Source organism: Triplophysa dalaica, chromosome 11, assembly GCF_015846415.1.
Source record: "Triplophysa dalaica isolate WHDGS20190420 chromosome 11, ASM1584641v1, whole genome shotgun sequence".
Lineage (NCBI taxonomy): Eukaryota > Metazoa > Chordata > Actinopteri > Cypriniformes > Nemacheilidae > Triplophysa > Triplophysa dalaica.
Window position 1 is genome coordinate 6,474,771 of NC_079552.1, and position 15,214 is coordinate 6,489,984.

The 15,214-nt window shown below is 36.8% G+C and overlaps 1 non-coding gene across 1 annotated transcript; it reads right to left on the reverse strand.

The window, feature by feature from the left end:
* Positions 1 to 7,804: 7,804 nt before the first annotated feature.
* LOC130432282 (U6atac minor spliceosomal RNA) lies at positions 7,805 to 7,946 on the reverse strand. Its single transcript, XR_008908453.1, has one exon. It is a non-coding gene; the product is annotated as a U6atac minor spliceosomal RNA (small nuclear RNA).
* Between the last annotated feature and the right edge of the window lie 7,268 nt (positions 7,947 to 15,214).

Below are 15,214 nucleotides of genomic sequence, written 5' to 3' on the forward strand. Positions count from 1 at the left end.
AAGTCTCTGCTATAAATCTGAATTGTGAGGCTTACTGCAATGAAAAGCAACGTATTTCATCTCGCATGTGGATTTGGGCCTCAGAAATGTTTTTTTTAGCTAAAGCTAAAAAAGAACAAAAGTATAGTTACACTAAAAGCGTATTTGATGTGAAACCTATAGTGGTTCTCCAGAGATCACGAAAAGCCTCCTTCAGCCATACAAAAAATGGCAGTTTATGAGTTTGTCCTCAAAATAAAGTGTTTACCAGTCAGCTCGCAATAAGCTTTTTACAGTGTTTCCAATAAAATAGATTGAGTGTCTAACTGATGATGTTGTTAAAGTTTGTCAGATAAAATCTCTTTAGTCGTCTCTAAGGATAATCCCATTGTGTAGCGGTAAAGACAACGGCAGCATTTTAACAAGATGTCTTGGCTGATGAACTCTCTGAACCTTCGCAAAAGGATATTTCCTCAGCCTAGGGCGAAATCTCTTCCTACTGCAACACTTAGGAAGATTCGACTGTAGTTTTGAAGCAGCTTTTTTTTGGCATCTCCCTGAATTGAACATCCCTAAGGGAGAGCCAAAAATACTGTATGCAGTTCACTAATGCAGCATTGCACAAAAGGTAGAAGTACAGGAACACAAAATATTCCAAATCATATTCAAACAAAAAAGTATTAAATGTTTTTATAGATTTTTTGGTCACCGCCATCTGTTCAGAAGTTATTTCTTTTATGATTAAAAATGACTGACTTCACAATAGCAGGTTCAAACCGAGTTGACAAAAACATCTTTCATCCTTCGCATAACTATGAGCAATTAATTTCACCTTTGGAAACAACGCAGTTCTGCAGATGAGATGATGCAATTGCCACAGTAACATTTGCTTGCTGAAATTACACTTCTATTATTTGTGAAAAGAATGAAGACCCAATTGAGTTTGAAACATGCTTCATAGCCATGCTAATGAAATTCATTCAGAAAGGCTCCCTTCAATTTCATTTGCCCTAATTAAAATTATTGAATATTATGTGAACACGGTCACATCCTGTACATCGCTTCTGACACTATACTGAACATGAATGATTGACAGATCAATAGATGCTCTGATGTTGCCAAATTTAAGCAGGTTTGTGACACTGTACAAGGTCAGATTTGTTCATTTCCATTTTCTGCTTTCATTGTGTTTTGCAATGTTACAATGCCTGGAAAAAATTCTAGTCTCTTGACTCAACTCATGCTAGCTTTTGACTCAAATTATGCTGAGAATGTATTAAAATTGTAGTCAATGAGAATAGAAATGTTTTAAAACAGAAACAGGAGTCTCAGACTTTCAAATACTACTGTATTTGGCTACTTTCTATGAGTTTTCTCATATTTTCCAAATGTCTTGTTTTATGCAAAGCACCTGCCAACCTTGGGACGGTTTGGAGATGGGGTCACTTCATTGAGTTGACCCCTGTCGCGCAGAGCATTGAGCTTCATAATAATGTGTCCAGATTTTACATTTAGGCATCCATGCACTAACATTTCTCCCTGTCTCTCTCTATTTCTTTATGTCTTTTTTATAAAATGTTCAGAGACAAAAAAATATTTTCTGCATACATATAATTTACTGTATATTTACAAGAATGCGTTTGACTTTTATCCAAAATGACAAAGCATTCAAGGAATGTTTAAAGGGAATAAAATACACAATCTTTGTGTTGCTAGTGTAGTAGTCTACCAGTTGAGTTACAGTAACATTGTAAATAAAAAATATAAGTAAATACTGTACTATAGTATATATAAATAAAATACAGTATACGATACTGTGTATTTTATACAGTAGAATGCTATAGAAGGGACATTATTTGCCAAATTGATCAAACTTTGATAATTGTAAACTCTGTAAAAAAATTATATAAAAAATAATTGTATAAATTTAAAATGATAGAGTTTAAAAAAATATTTTCCTCCTTGTAAGCTCCTCAGAGATCTACTGTTTTATAAAAGGTTGTTTAAAGGTTATTCAAATGATTTTGCCAACGTAGCAATCTGAGGAACACCAAATATGTGCCTTAAGGATGATCTCAATTTTACTTTTTTCCTTCATTGACCTTCTCGTTACAGCAAAGTTTAATCAAGTCAGTCTCTGCAGGGGGTTAATGATGGTCTTTTGATTCTCTCCATATCTCCCATATTCACAATTAACTATTCATCAAAACAGCTCACTAAGGTTTGGTCTGTGATATTCATCCCAGATCTGCAATGCAGATTTGTGAATTTTAACATCATTTGAACATCATCAGGCCAAGCCATAGGCTCATACCGAGTCGCTAAACTATTCTCATTGATGCCCTTGCTGAATCTGAATGACGTCTTTCAGTTTCCCCTGTATTCAAAAGCACACGCTGTACGGAGCCGGATTAAGTTGTTCGCCACTCCTCTAGCGAATTCTACCTTACGGAACACAGAGATCTTTAACGCCAAAGGAAATTTGCATATCAAACGTACTCCAGTTAACACTTGAGGGACGACATCAAATCCTTTGTTCTGCGTACTAGTGTTTGTTTGCGAGTTGATAGTCAAGCTGTTTCAGTTTGATGCTAAAAGTGAATGCATTATTAAATGCACAGTTAATGTGGGGTGTTAATTTTGAGTTGCTGTTGATCTTTGGCGAGATGTATGTGAGTTTGTGTGTAGGACTCAAATTTTCATACCTCTTTAATGTAGCCTTTAAGGTGGAGCAACCTTCAAGCCTGATACATTCTGTCCTTCTTAATATGGCAACAACACAACCTCATCATGTGTGACAAGACCATGGCTGCCTCAACCCAACACTGCTGCCCTTCATAAATAATTAAAGATCTAATCTGTGATATTTCCAAAGGTCAGCAGCACAACAAAGAGACAAAGAATGCCAGCTCGCCCATTTCTCTCTCCGCGTTTTTACTGTTTCCTGTAATCACAATGGCTTATTTTTGCGACCCCCTTGTAGGAGCCTAACCAAAAGAGGATTTTCTATGAGCCGGTAACTATTGAACTGTTGGGATTGACCCTGGGAGCGACCCGTTTCTCGAAAGCTTTGGAGATAATGGCAAGAATCGTCACCTAAATTCGAGATATGCCCCGTCACCACACCCCGCAAGCTCAGTTCAGCCAAATGCTAAGGAGCAGAGGTCAGTACGGCTTTTCTGAATATAGAAATATCTAAATGTATTATTTAAAGACATTTGAATATAAAAATGAGCTAGAGCTCACCTGGATTGGTCTCCGTGATGCATTATCTATTAGGTTTCGTCAATTTCCAGACACAGAGGAATCACGTTATCTTCCACTCTGCTACTTTTAAATCGGAAATGAACCATGCCAGCAACAAGACATCCTTCATCTGTGAGGTATTAACTGTACAATACCGTTATTTTAGTCTTGAATGCAAAGATACAAAACTTTTCAGAGTTATTAAAAGTGAATCCGTGTGAATGTGGTGTCTTACTAGTAACAATCAACTATGTAATTAGCACAATTATCGCGTGTGAATGCCCGCGGACTGAGCGATGTAAATGAAGCAGAATGAAATGTTTAGAGCGCTGGAGATTTATTGGGATGTTTGAAGCCCACATTGAGCTTAATCAGTACAGCTTTCTCTCGTGGTAGCGAGTTTTCTGCAAACATGGTTTTATCTCACCTCGCCTTCGCTAGGAACGTCAGAGAAATATGCTGAAGGCAAAGTTTTCTGCAGTCTCAGAAGCATCTTTCCCCATTTCCTTTGTTCTGTGTATCTCATCCAAACAGGAGAGAGGAACTGAAACACGTCAGATCCTCACATGTTTGCATGTCAGGAAGACGACCAGTTGGATTTGGTTTTCTTTGACACAAGTCAAATGTATGTGGAAAAGGTAGGAATTTCATATCTTTGGATAGATTCTGTGTGAAAATTGTTCAACTTTTTTCTGACCGTTTTTGCTTTCTTGTATCTTATCTTAATGTGCAGAAACAACTATAAGTAAGCTGTTGACTTTCACGGAAGACGAAAATGTATTCAAGTATGAGATTTAGTTCATGGCTAAAAGGTTCAAAGCCATGAGCGTATAATATTTTACTGAAAGCATTGTGACAATGTTTACTATTTATTTCTCTCCAGGTTGTGCCTTATCTATGGCTACAGCAAAGCGATGTGTGTAAGTAAACAAGAATTTGTTTCTGTGTCTATGTGTGTTTGTTAAAAAGTGTAAGTATGCAAAAGCTCTTCAATATGTTCCACTAACACCCTTGACTCTCTCTCTCCTCGTGTTCTTCTGGCAAGGTTGATTATGCCGCTTGTCCTTTTAACCCTGCGGCTTTGAGTAAGTGTCATCCTTGGTCTCTCATTAGTCACTTTTCCCTATTAAACATTCATGATCTGAGTTTCCATGTCATCAATGCACAAAGGTCACTAAAGAATGATAACTGTGAACGGAAAAGGTTTTTGCAGCGAACATAAACTCGCCACGCCAGAATTCTTTATTTCTCAAATAAAATCTCTGCATCCACCAGCTGGGGCCGGCTCGCAACTCTGTCATAAAACCAGGAAGAATCATTGGGTTGCCACACGGTTACTGGGCTCAGACTATCAGGGGTATACAAAATGCAATTTCTATAGGGAAAATGGAAATTGAATGGATTCTACCATCACTTGTTTGTGCCAGGGATTGGGGTTTAATATATTTTCTGTCTTCTAGGATTATTTACTGATACAAATCTCTACTTTATCATTGTTAAAGGTATAGTTTACCCAAAAATGAAAATTCTGTCATCATTTACTCAGCCTCAAGAAGCAAGTACTTCAATGTTTGTTGTTAAAATGCATTTTACCCATGTCCTAATATTACATTATAAACACATCGTACATAGGGTAGTTGACAAATAAACCGCATTTGCATCCTATGGTGTGACAGCAAAAAAATGAATAAAGACGAATTTCTCTATTTTAAATTCTAAGCATAAATAATATGTTACACTGGACCATAAAACCAGTCATAAGTAGCACGGGTATATTTGTAGCACTAGCCAACAATACATTATGTGCCTGCCTCGCGCACTTTTGCACTATTCTACGCCATTTTGTACTGTAGTATAAATAGTGCAAGTAGTGCGTTCACATTGAACTTTCTTAAAAAATAACTGCACTTTAAGTACCCGGATGATGCTCTTTTTCAACTGAAAATATGAAGTGTGGAAGTGTGGACACTTCATGCACAAACGAAGATTCGTTTAAATAGCAGAAGGTAGTTTAAGTGCATAGTTTATAGTATGTCATTTGGGACACAACTATTGTATGGGTCAAAATTATTGATTTTTTTTTATGCCAAAAATCATTAAAATATTATGTAAAATCATGTTTCATGAAGATATTTCTGTAAATTTCGAAATGTAAATATTTCAAAACTTAATTTTTGGGGGTAGATGACACAAAATTGCAAAAAAAAATGGCCGGAAACATGCCTACAAACTTCTCTTGCTGCTGCCCGCTCTTTGGGAATTACACACTCAAGTTTGATCAACTTTAAAGGCGATTTTCTCAATATTTAGATTTTTTGCATCCCCCAGATTCCAGACGTTCAAATAGTTGTACATCAATAGAAAGCTTATTTATTCAGCTTTCAGATCTTATTTTTTTTTAAATATTTTTTTTTTGGCTTTCACACCATAAGACACATGTACGCTATATTTGTCAACAACACAAATACATTTTATGATAATCTAATGTAAAATAATCATGAAATGTGTCATAAAAACATAAATGATCACTTTCCCTGAGACATTTTTTTTTTACACTAGAAACCCAGGGTCAGCTAACTTTAATGAGACAACTCAGCATCTTTTTGATGGGACTAAACATTAACAGTAAAGCTTTAATGGAGAATCAACTGCCTTTTCTTCTCATGATCGCACATGAAAGAATAAAGCTGATTTTTATCCAAAATCCACAACCCAGAGTCCCTCTTGACTTGCTTGGCTAGTCATCAGCACTCCTGAAGGCTAAAGATCCAATTAGCCTGAACAGCTCTGCAGATCCACGACCATCACATAACATACAGCCAATTACACACCTGCTGGATAAGAAGGGCTCATCGTGCTGAAGTGGCTACTACATTGTTTTTATCCTTTAGGTCTTATGGAAATGAGGACCTTTTATGAGACACATTCTTTAGACGACTGGATTCAGCAGTGACAGTTTCAAAGGCATCAGCGACCTTCAGAAACATCCTGTCAGGAATTTGAATAATCTCCTCCCACCCTAAAGTGCTGGACTTGGCCATTAAGTAATTATCAAATGATAACGAAAGTGGCTTTTTCTTTTAGCGATACACATTTTCAAACGCTCCGGTTGGGTATTAGCAGCAAAAATATGGGCAAAACACTTTCACTTTGCTTGAGCATCCATCACAGAGCAATGACCTTAAAACGAGAGATGTTATTTGCTGCGTCAGGCACTTTCTACGTCTACACAATTGCTTGTATTCACAGCGCTGAAGAGCAGTTAAAGCTAATAAACATATACCGCAGCACTAAAAGCTTTTTTGACCGTATTCATTTGTCCTGCCTTTGTCTGTTATGCAACCATTTGCAAATGGCCATTTTCTAGAGGCAGTTAGGCAGTCTTTTAAAACACATAGCGTACACTTTGATCATTTTCACTGGGTTATTTCCCACAGGAGCCCACCAAGGGTTTACAGGGTACTGCAGCAAACAAATAGAGGTCAAAGACGACCACATAGTAACTGTAGTAGAACGTCATCTGTTTTGACTTGTGTCAAATCTCATTATGGGTGATCCCGGGGGTTTGTGGGCTAAACATTTGAAAGGTGTGTCACACACTGATGGATGAATGAATAACAATGAGATTTTCAAGACAATTCATTTAACAATTTATATAGATAAAGAAGCCACAGAATTGTTGTATATATGACCCTGGAACACAAAAGCAGTCTTAAGTAGCACTGGAACATCTTTAGAAAAAGCCAAAAATATATTGTATGGCCAAAATTATCGATTTTTCGTTTGTGCCAAAAATCACTAGGATGTTAAGTAAGGATCATGTTCCATGAAGATATTTTGTAAATTTCCTACCGTCAATATATCAAAACTTTATTTTTGTCAGGGGATGGCCTGCTACAGTGCCACAGATTAACAACTTCAAAGGCATTTTTCTCAATATTTCGATTTTTTGGCAACCTCCGATTCCTGAGTTTTAAACGGTTGTATCTCCGCCAGACATTGTCCTATTCTAACAACTCATATATCAAAAGAAAGCTTGTTTATATAACTTTTGGATGATGTAAAGATCTCAATTTCGAAAAATTGATCCATAAGACTGGTTTTGTCGTCTAGGTTCACATATAAGTCCCATAACCAAGGGTTTTGTTAGCTGTGGCCTATAAATACTTAGAAAAGAGGGTAAACAAAATTGTACCACACTTGAAAGTCTTTGGTTATTATGAACTATTGTTTTTTTCTGTTTTAAAAACTTGACAGCCTTTAGTTTTTATGAACCATTGTTGTTGTTTTTTGTTTGTTTTTCAGTTTTAAAACTTGACAGCTTTTGGTCATTATGAACTGTTGTATGTAAATATTCTTAAAAAATTACATATTTTATATATAGTATATATCTTTATAGTATATTAAAGTTAATCGTATGAAAAAACTAATATTTTTAATTATTTGTATAAATAATGATACATTATTATTAATATTATTTTAAAATATTCTAAAATGCTTTGATATATTTTTCTAAGTATTTTATGTCTGTCTGTCGGTCCGTCCGTCTGTCTGTCTATCTATCTATTTCATAGATTTAAAAAAATCATTCATACTTTCTACAACCTTTCAGGCATTCCATTCATGATGACATATGTGTGTTGAATGTCACTTGTATCATTTTTTCTCATCTTACATTCTTGTCAAGGATGGAGCTAATATTCTCTCCTTTCATTCGATACCAGGCTGTTGATGGAGCCTCTGATTCGAAATGTAGAGGACGATTGTGAGGAACAACATCTCCGACACCTCATCCCAATTAGAAGGCGAGAATTCGCTCCACGCCCTACAGTGTTGAGGGACGTAACACAGTTCTGTCACTCGATCCGGTAACCCCAGGCTTTAAGACTGTCACCTGTCTCCAAACACATCTCATCCCAGATGATGTGTCCGCACTGATCCCGGTCCAGTGTCTGAGCCGCCTTGTTGTTGGTCACAAGCTGACTATCCATCAAATGAAAAAGTGAAAAGCGAACAGGCCTTTGCACTTCAGCTTTTAGCACCCTGATTGTCGAGCCATTGAGTTGACCTTCCTGAATCTATCTGAAAGACAGCCAAACATATTTGGAACGACAAAACACTGAGTAAATGTTGTCGGTAGAACTGGTCCTTTAGCAGTTCTGATACAAACAACTCATTCTCCAAACTAAACGCATCTATTTTTAAACAGCTTAAACAAAGCGCTTACCTTGTATGATATTGTGAAAGTCTTAACTGTACTCATTTGTTATATTGAGCGAGACAGGGCCATTAACTTCGCTCAGGTCTGAGAGCGGTTCCTGCATCGATTGTTCTGTGAGGGTCGCTGTGGGACAGACGGTACACGAAACGCCGTTCTGAAGGACAGTCTGGTTGTCCACATGCAATCTAGGCGAAAGATTTAACAAGAGCGAGCTCCTCTGGGTCACCTCTCGGCACTTCCTTTCAAGGATCAAGCTTGAATAAACTACTTCGACCAGTCTTTATCGATCAGTGCTTCACGATGAGAACAGAGATCTACCATTACAGCTGCATCGTACAATTTTGGTTTTCTTTTTTGTTTATGCAAAGCGGTAAATATGGATGAAACATTCTTACATGTTTTATGTTAGAAGACATGAAAGAATTTAAAGGGATAGTTCACCCAAAAATGAAAATTCTGTCATCGTTTTCTCACCCTCAGATTGTTCCAAACCTTTATACATTCCTTTGTTCTGCTGAACACAAAGGAAGATATTTGTTTCTCATCCCCCGTTGACTTTTAAATGATTTGGCAGTAAATGGGGCATAAGACCTGTTGGTTACTGACATTCAAATACAAATATATTCATTTGATTTCATCAGATCAAAGAAATGTATAAAGGGTGAACCATCCCTTTAATGTTTGTTTAATAGCAGACAATCAAATTACAAATATTTAATCGTTTTTGAAGTCGTTGAGGACCCAATGTACCTGACTTTATGCCAATAATTTAAGTTTTAACCAGACCATGATTTTCTGGCCTGTTGACATGTCCTATTAATTCAGCCTTCTCTGTCTATTTTTTTCAACCAGGTTGAATTCCTCCAAATTGTAAATATATTCTCAGATAGTCATTCAAATTAAAAACGAAGAAAGTCATGCATTTATTAATTTTCCTTAAACATCTACATTTAATATTCAAAGGAACCAACAGACGAGTAACTCCCTCACTGTGTTTCATAAAAAATGATTAGCCTATTTAATTTACTTCAGGTACTTATTCTGCATACTAAAGTATGCACTTTATTTGTATTAGCAAATTTTGGCATGACAGCAAAAATATCCACAAAAAACTGTGGAGAGAGACAGGAAGCTACAGGATGGGAGAGGGATAGCGAGAGCTGGAAAAGGACAACAGGCCGGGACTCGAACTCGGGTCGCCGGAAATGCTGTTACACAACATGTCGCAAACAATCCACTGGATCACTTTTTCGACATTTGTGAGATTTCCTGTTTTTCCTGCATTGTTTTCTCTTTCTAGTTGGAGGAATACAAACTGTTGTTCAATTTTTTAAGCTTGTGCTCTGAAATGTATCATGTCTGCCAATAATTTTACCTTGTTTTATATCTGGTGACTTTCTTTTCATAATTGTTTTCCTATTAGCTTCATGGTTATGCTCAGAAAATATTATTGATGGAAACGTATAATGAATATAAAGGGAGCTGGGATGCAAGAGTTTAGAGGGAGGAAATCTAAAGCTGGATTGCTTCTACATCAAGAACAGTTCTCAAAGGCAAAGCTTAATCCGTGGCTGTTTTGATCTTTATTTTTAAACTATTGCACTCACATCTTTGGAATAACAGGATTGGGAAACTGAGCCGCTGAGACAGCGTTGCAGCCTACATTCTTATTCAACATTACCCGCAGTAATGACAGACACTTCAGAAGGCCAATCTTCGCTGATGAAATTGTTATAAAGAGTTGATGTGGATTTCTTAGACACACTTTTGTTGAGATGATAAATGACAAGATTTGCAAATGAGGCCCGGCTTTTGGTAAACAATTCTGCTTCTAAAGGGGTTTGTGAGAAAGATGAGGTGTGTGAAGACATTACCTGATTTTGTCTGATGATTTGCTTTTAAAAAAATTATGCTTTTTTCTTTGTTGTTAAAGTGCATCTTATCACAGCCTACAGATTATATAAATGTGATTTCTTTTGTGATGTTTGCTTTGTGTAATTATTACAGTAAACATGCAAATCCCATATTTGTTTGTAGTGATATGTATCGAAAAAAAAAGAAAGGTATTTCATGAAATGTCTCAGTGGTTTGTGTCCATACAATGGATATCAATGGGGTTTACTGTTGTTTGGCTGTCAACTTTCTTCATAATATCTTCTTTTGTGTTTTGCAGAAGAAATAAAGTCATGCAGGTTTGAAATGGCATGAGTGTAAATAAATGATGAAAGAATACTAATTTTGGGTTGAACTGTTCATTTAAGTCTGTGAGAGAGAGACCGTATAACAGTTATATAACCTGGTTCAAGTTTAGTGGTTGTTCTTTTATTTAAACAGAAAGATGTTTTATGGTGTCTGTGAATGACCAGGGCAAAATCATAACCAGGCTTGTGCCAAAATGCCAAAAAAGCAAAAAATATTGCATCTATTGAAAATGTTTTTCCCCAAGTTTTCGCCTGCAAAGCCAAACTTGTCATGCCAAAGCTAAACAGTGAAATATCACAATGCTGGAATGATACAGAGTTGTTTGGCAACAAACAATCATAAACTGCCTCAGTGCTTATACCTTATTTAATATTCATGTACTGTGCACTTTTTCAGCATCCGAGGGGAAACGCACAAAAGATAAATAGCGACTGCAAACACATTAACTGGAGCAACTAAGTTTTATTTTTGGCGTAGGTTGCTGAGGATTTAGGGCAATGCAAGCAGATTCCTGTCACAATTCCCAAAGACAAACCTTCAAACCAAACCCAAAACCAGGTTAGGCGCTGTATTTCTCTACAATGCTATAAAACATTAAACCTGGCTTTAAAATAACACAGAGTTAAACGTGTAAAAACTCCACATTCTTTTTGTCCTTCCGAAACCTCAAATGTCCAGATTCCCTGTTTTGAGAAGCACGTTTTGACACTTTTTAATAGTTAGATATTATGTTTGATACAGTGAAAACATAAAGGGTGACTAATAATTAGGATTTATGGTAACAACAAAAAACTCACGAAATATGAAGACACAAGGTTTCAGAAGAACAGCTGCGTATTTTATGATCAAATATGCCCTTAACATCTTAATTATAAAAAATTGGCATTTCCTTCAAGATGCCTACCTCACCCCTCAGATCCTTTACGTCTACAGTCCCACTGGCCTCCGCAAACAGCCATCTATCTCCTGTAAGCCATGTGTACACACTGCCAACAGTAATACATTACTACCAGACATGGAGGTGAGCTTCTTGGAGTCAATCCATCACTACCCTGACGGCATACGTCACCGCTGGAGTGTTGTTTCAGAAAAGGGCAGACTTCCAATCCCGGTAGTTTATAGATGGCTGCAGCCTTGGATGGACTTGCAGTAAGGAGCAGCTCAGCATTACTCACAGGACCCCAGCAAGGATGGATTGTGATGTGGGCCATGAAGCGAGGCAGTCAAGAAAAATAATTCCTGCTTTTAGTTAAAAGGATTTGGGGAGCGTGTGAGTGGACCTGCCAAACAAACGGCTGACAGAGAAAAGATTTGCAATCTGTGCAACGTGATAAAATATGTTCAGAGATGAAATAAAGAAGGGTACTTTGAGGCTTTGGGACAGAATAAAGTGTCCATCTGCTGTTCAAAATGTCAGGATGAAACTAAATTAGATGTTAAAACACTGAGCTTATACATTTTACTGTGCTTGAGTTTCAGAACCCTATATGATTCACATGCATTTGTATATGAAATGCACACATAAATGTTTTTTGTTAAGATAGACAATACATCGTATTTCCACTGCCAGGATGTCAGTCTACTCACAAATACCTGACAATACTAAATGAGATTACATTGAAAAACAGACAGGCTAACAATAAATGTGGACTGTTCTGTTATCTTCGCTGGCTTCATTCATGTTGTGTATCGACCAAAATCCTCACATTTATCTATACAGTAACAGACGCTGGCATGAAAGTATTGCAGCATTAACACAGACATAGCTAACCATTTAACCCAGCTGAGAAAGAATAGCTGCAGAAGCAGGTCGGGGGAGATAAAACAGCACTGCGAGGAAAAGAGGAGCAGAGATGCTGTTTGATTGACAGCAGGAAAGCAAGAAGATATGGGAGACGGGGACAGGATGGAGGCAAACACTGAGAAAATCACAGGATTTTGCCTGAAACTTCATTAGTCAAGGCTTCATTTTCTCAATATTAAATGTCTTCATCACAATTGAGTCACATGCTGTGGAGACCATTATTAGAGCTGCCGGGGAAGACACAGCAGCTGAGAGACTTCTCTGACCTTCTGACCATGTGAAGAACTGAGGGAGGATAAGCCCTCTGTTCACATCCTCTCTCATCTGCTTCATTTGTTCCATATAGTCCAAATGGTTTTTATTATTCCCAAGTATTCGCTTCTCTTTTTTCTAGACCACCAGGTTTTTTTTAGCTCTGTTTGAGTGATTGTTCATTTCTCTGCTCTGTTTTTCTTTCTGTGACAGATAGAGGGCACTCATCTTCACCAGCACTGACAGCAGGGAGGAATATTACCTGTTTGCCACCACCCCCTGGAGCTCACCAGTCCAATTTGAGGTTGGATAAACAGTCATGACCTGACTGCACAAAGCAGCACGGGGATGCTGACCTCTATTCTACACCCCTTTATTTGTATTTACACTTTCACTGTATTTTAATAAGCTCGTGGAAGCCTGCATGCATTCAAATAGTAACTGTTTCATAGTGATAATGATACAATTGTTATTGCACATATTGCTAGTTTTATGAGGCCTGGGATTGCAAATGCATACACAGAGACATACACTTTTTATCTCTGGTGCAGCATTTTAACTGAATTTAAAAGAGCGGAGTACCCACATACATTAGAATGAATTGATTAAAATGGTCTTGTTATGCAGAAAACCAATAATGTGACAATAATTTGACAACTTTTCTATGTTACTTTACTCTAAAGTGTTAGATCTGTGTGAAATAAACAGTGATATCCTTGAGAGTGAGAGCTTTCATTTGATAAATGGCTAATCTATGTTTTATAAGTATTAATATGAAATTTAATATTATTCATATGATTTTTACAAGAGGGAGGAGGAGGGTTTTGGGAAGACGAATGTGAAAATTGATTAGATGTGAAATTGATAAGACTAGTAAGAAAATTGAGGCTGGAAGATTTTAAAAGACGGCTGGGCTTATCTTAAACCAGGACTAGACCATAGTTTAATCAGAAAATGTAAGTAGTTTTAACAAACATTACAAAAAACATTACTTGAGTGCATTTTGACACGTTATAAAGGCACTGGTGTATTTTTGAGATATGTCAGTGCAGGCTGTTTTCAGTTAAGACAGCTCTTAAACTTATCTTAGTCTAGGGCTAGTCGAATCCCTGTTGGGGAAACCACCCATCTAGTTTTGTACTCCACAATTTACAGATTTCATGATGCAATATAAGTCCCACCGGTGGGTTTAAGAGGTTAATGTTCGCTTTGTTCTGTGATGTGGTATGAGAGAGTAGTTAAAGTTAGAAGCTGTTTTGGAATATTGCATGTTTGGTCTGATATAAATATATATAAGGATGCTAAAAGGTGCCACGGTGATTATATATGAGGCCAATATATGTAAAGAAAGTGTCATTGTTCAAATGTGCTGTTTGCAATCAGACAGATTCATTTGGGTACTAAGATGCTACATTTAGCACTAAATTATTAAAAACAACATTCAGCTATGAATTGATGAATGAACTTGCCCTTTGAATGAACTTGTTTATTAAATAATGTATTAATAATGAAAAGACCTTTATTGTGTGAATAGAGTAGAATAGAATAAATAAAGCAATAATGTTGATATCATGTCTCGTCAGAATGACTGTACGGCAGGAGATTCAAAATGTATAAGGAAGTGTCTACATTTATCTAATATTATAAAAAAATCCCTGTTGCTTAAGGAGACTGAAAAATCAGGTCAGACCCAGCTGATGAAGAAACTATGTGATTTAATGGCCCCTGAGGGTCAACACAAATATAGCTCCGCATTAACTCTGCACCTTCATAGGACAGAATGGCAAGGACATCACCCATAAACATCAAGATCCAGACACGACACACACACAGGCCTGCGCGGCAAGAACAGAATGAAGTATGAAATGTTAACGAACAAAAATTCATTATGCTGTTCATTTCATTTTCCGTATTCAATTCCGTTATGAATACAGCGGTATGACGAATTAACATTTCATTACCAGTGCATAAAATATTCAAATAAATTCCTCATTGGTATGTGAACTATTAATTAAAGAGTTTCATTTTCATCTCTCAACAAGTGTACAGTGAATCCAGCACATTAACCTTCTTGCTTTGACCACTAGGTGGAGGAGACACACTTGGTAGAATGTGAACTCACTTTAACAAGCTGTTTTGACACTTTCATCAAGGCAAGGAATTATAAATCAGCAGGAAACACAGCCAAGTTGAATTCCTCCAAATGGTAAACATATTCTCAGATACTATTTCAAATAAAAAAAGAAGAAAGTCATGCATTTATTTATTTTCCTTAAACGTCTACATTTAATATTCAAAGGAACCAACAGACAAGTAACTCCCTCACTGTGTTTCACAAAAAATGATTAGCCTCTCTATAAACTTCAGGTACTTATCCTGCATATTAGTATGCACTTTATTTGCATCTCCAAAATATGAGTTTGGCATGACAGCAAAAACATCCACAAATATGTTCACATGTCACAGTTTGTTAAGGTCAGCCCCACTCTCGATGGCAGTTTCCAGAAGCG